At 43.8% G+C, this 4,363-nt stretch overlaps 2 non-coding genes across 2 annotated transcripts; both read right to left on the bottom strand.

Annotated features, from left to right (window-relative positions):
• Positions 1–731: 731 nt before the first annotated feature.
• LOC119631144 (5.8S ribosomal RNA) lies at positions 732–888 on the bottom strand. The gene has a single exon (XR_005246568.1). It is a non-coding gene; the product is annotated as a 5.8S ribosomal RNA (ribosomal RNA).
• A 761-nt stretch (positions 889–1,649) lies between these two features.
• On the bottom strand, positions 1,650–3,557 carry LOC119631145 (small subunit ribosomal RNA). The gene has a single exon (XR_005246569.1). It is a non-coding gene; the product is annotated as a small subunit ribosomal RNA (ribosomal RNA).
• Positions 3,558–4,363: the final 806 nt, after the last annotated feature.

Raw genomic sequence — 4,363 nt, 5'->3', positions numbered from 1 at the left:
CTCTATTCCCAAGCATCAATCTCTTCTTTCTTCTCCTCACAAAAAATTTTGTAATGAGATTTCAATCAGAGACGAAAACGAGAGAGCCGAGAGCGAGTGAGCGAGAGCGAGCGAACGAGAGCGCTAGCGAGTCAGAGTGAGAGATGGAGAGGCGCGAGGTCGCAATTCGGACGTCGAGTCCGCCTACACACGTTTTCCTATTGTTAATCATTCGTCTGTCCCGGTCATTAGTAGTTTTTCGTCGTCGCCGTTACGTTAAGTAAATTCAACGATCGATGTGTGTGCAAGCGAAAAATCGTTAGATTATTTTATTGAATTTATTCGCGATTACAAATAATTCATTAAAATTCTTCATCACAACGTTTCGCTTCGCACCGTCGTCGTCGTCGATATTAAATAACGATTAATACAACGTCAACAACAGAATAACGAAACCAAGACGACAAAAATTCATATACACGAGAACTCGCTACGCGCACGCTAAACATAACGCGCGCGCCAGAGAGGTTCGACGTGATTATGAAAATTTTGAAATAACAATAAAACATTTTTAGATCCGTCGGAGAGACGAGCTAGCGAAACGCGATTCGTAATCGTAGTCTTCGGTCAGATTTTAATTAAATAAAACAACACGTAACGACGAGTACGAACGCGTAACGCGGAACGCGTCAACGCGACGGATCACGAGCGCGGCACGAGCCACGCAATGTGATTAATGTTTTTTATGCAGCCGGCCCTCAGACAGGAGTGGTCCTGGATGTGTCTCCACGGACCGCAATGTGCGTTCGAAATGTCGATGTTCAAATGTGTCCTGCAGTTCACACTATGACGCGCAGTTAACTGCGTTCTTCATCGACCCGCGAGCCAAGTGATCCACCGTCCAGGGTAATGATTTTCGTTTTTTCTGTAATGTTTAAATAAAAATAAAAAATTTCTTTTTTTTTTTTTCTTGTCGAAAAAAAAAACAATAAATAAATAAAATGTATTCTATGTTAATTTACGAAACCGTCAACGACGACGAGAGAGACACGAGCGAGCGCTCCCGCAAGAACGCGCGCACGCGACTCTCCGTGACGTTTGGACGTGTACGCGACGTTTCGACGTTTTCGCCGTGTGCGCGCGCGCGTTTCGCATTTTATACATAAATATTATAATATTCGAAATTTCGAATCTCAAAATATATAATAATAAACATATAAAACACGGTGGTACAACGCACGCACACACACGTTAAGAAAACTAAAACGTCTGTGAGTTTTTCTTTCGATCACCGCGTTCTCGCTCTCGAGCGCACTAGTGTCACGACGGCAATCGAATCGACACGACGACACACACACACACAACTACTGCATCACACACACACACACACACACCACAAACACAGAACAACACTGTAATTTCGGTGTCAGTAATGGTATTTTGTAGTGCGCGTATAGTTTTATGCGTGTGCTGCCGTGCGCGTGCAGTACGCAGCAGTATTAGATATATAATGTCAGCAGTCAGATTCAATATCGTCGCGACAAACGCGCGCGAGAGCGTGAGAAATCGGATAAACGATAAAAATTAAGAACGATCGAATGTATGCATGCGTATATATATATAAATAAATAAATAAAATATTTACATATCACACACAATACAACACACGTTAATGATCCTTCCGCAGGTTCCCCTACGGAAACCTTGTTACGACTTTTACTTCCTCTAAATGATCAAGTTTGGTCAACTTCCCAACAACGCCGACGGCCGTGAAGCCACCGCGTGTCGGTCCGAAGACCTCACTAAATCATTCAATCGGTAGTAGCGACGGGCGGTGTGTACAAAGGGCAGGGACGTAATCAACGCGAGCTTATGACTCGCGCTTACTAGGAATTCCTCGTTTATGGGGGATAATTGCAAACCCCAATCCCCAGCACGAAGGAGTTTCAGCGGGTTGCCCGGGCCTCTAGGCCAGGGAGAACATGCTGATTCCTTCAGTGTAGCGCGCGTGCGGCCCAGGACATCTAAGGGCATCACAGACCTGTTATTGCTCAATCTCGTGCGGCTCGAAGACGCCGGTCCCTCTAAGAAGAATTTTAATACGTCGTCAGTGAGTTGCGCGACACGAGGCCGCGCACACCTAAATAACGACGCCTATTTAGCAGGCTAGAGTCTCGTTCGTTACCGGAATTAACCAGACAAATCGCTCCACCAACTAAGAACGGCCATGCACCACCACCCACCGAATCAAGAAAGAGCTGTTAATCTGTCAATCCTTCCGGTGTCCGGGCCTGGTGAGATTTCCCGTGTTGAGTCAAATTAAGCCGCAGGCTCCACTCCTGGTGGTGCCCTTCCGTCAATTCCTTTAAGTTTCAGCTTTGCAACCATACTCCCCCCGGAGTCCAAAATCTTTGGTTTCCCGGAAGCTGCCCGCCGAGCCATTGTAGTAACGTCGGCGGATCGCTAGATGACATATTTACGGTTAGAACTAGGGCGGTATCTAATCGCCTTCGAACCTCTAACTTTCGTTCTTGATTGATGAAAACACCTTTGGCAAATGCTTTCGCTGATGTTCGTCTTGCGACGATCCAAGAATTTCACCTCTAACGTCGCAATACGAATGCCCCCAGTTATCCCTATTAATCATTACCTCGGAGTTCTGAAAACCAACAAAATAGAACCGAGATCATATTCTATTATTCCATGCACGAAATATTCAAGCAGCATTTTTAGCCCGCTTTGAGCACTCTAATTTGTTCAAAGTAAAATTGTCGGCCCACCTCGACACTCACCGAAGAGCACCGCGATAGGATTTTGATATTGAACCGGCGTTTTTTAGAACGCCGGCTCACCGACGATATGCTCCGCAAACGTGTCAGTATCACCGCGGATGCGGTGCACCGACAGCGCGGCGCACAAATGCAACTACGAGCTTTTTAACCGCAACAATTTTAGTATACGCTATTGGAGCTGGAATTACCGCGGCTGCTGGCACCAGACTTGCCCTCCAATTGTTCCTCGTTAAAATATTTAAAGTGTACTCATTCCGATTACGAGGCCTCGTAAGAGTCCCGTATCGTTATTTTTCGTCACTACCTCCCCGTGCCGGGAGTGGGTAATTTGCGCGCCTGCTGCCTTCCTTGGATGTGGTAGCCGTTTCTCAGGCTCCCTCTCCGGAATCGAACCCTGATTCCCCGTTACCCGTGACAACCATGGTAGTCGCAGAAACTACCATCGAAAGTTGATAAGGCAGACATTTGAAAGATGCGTCGCCGGTACTTGACCATGCGATCTGCAAAAGTTATCCAGATTCATCAAAATTAACGACTTCGGACGCGAGGCCCTCCGTCGATTGGTTTTGATCTAATAAAAGCACTCATCCCATCACTGGTCAGAGTTCTGATTGCATGTATTAGCTCTAGAATTACCACAGTTATCCAAGTAACTGAGTAAGATCTAAGGAACCAAAACTGATATATTGAGCCATTCGCGGTATCGCCTTAATACGGCTTGCACTGAGACATGCATGGCTTAATCTTTGAGACAAGCATATAACTACTGGCAGGATCAACCAGGGAGCTCTCTTTTTCGTTAGCTCGAAAACTAAAACGTCGCACCGCATCGGGCGTAAAAACGCTCGTACGGCGTGATCGTGTTTAGGTATTATAATAGTATTTATATAATAAACAACTCTCGTTGTTTACTAATAAATAATATCATTAAATATATAAAAATCCATATCCTAGAAAATTTAATTTTTAAGGAAAAGGATAATTATACAAAATCGGTCCACCGAGATTTCGCATAAACCGTTCACGTTAAAACATATAATGTTTAAATAAAAACACCATATGAAATATTATAATTCGTTTTAACGAATAAAATTTCAAAATCGCGCACGGAACGTACAGAATGACGTAAACGACTGAACGAACAGGTGCATTCGTCCGTTTGATTGTTTCATTCTGAAATTAGAAATGAACTAACCGAACGAACATGCCGTCGCATGAGTTACGCATATGTCTCACACGGTGTTACGGCGACCGCAGCGTTTCGGTTAATCTATAATAAATATATTATATTATTATTATTATTAAACACGAAACACACGCAACGCGCAAAACCAATGAACATATGAAAAATTTTAAAATTTCCAGGACCAAAAAATTTATGCGTCCAATCACAAAAGTCTCCTCCTCTCCTCAATGTATATATGTCAAGCTTCTGACCGGACAAGATATATATGAGAGATGGATAGATACTTCAGATCGCATGACGCAGGTCCGACGCTGATCAAATATATAATATATAACTTTATAATGTGTTCGTTTAAAAACGAGAGAGAAAAACTGAAAATGTAATCCAAAAAACAACAAACATCAAT

The sequence above is a fragment of the Bombyx mori genome, chromosome 11 (genome assembly GCF_030269925.1).
Source record: "Bombyx mori chromosome 11, ASM3026992v2".
NCBI classification, from domain to species: Eukaryota; Metazoa; Arthropoda; class Insecta; order Lepidoptera; family Bombycidae; genus Bombyx; species Bombyx mori.
This window is presented reverse-complemented; position numbering and strand designations above follow the sequence as displayed.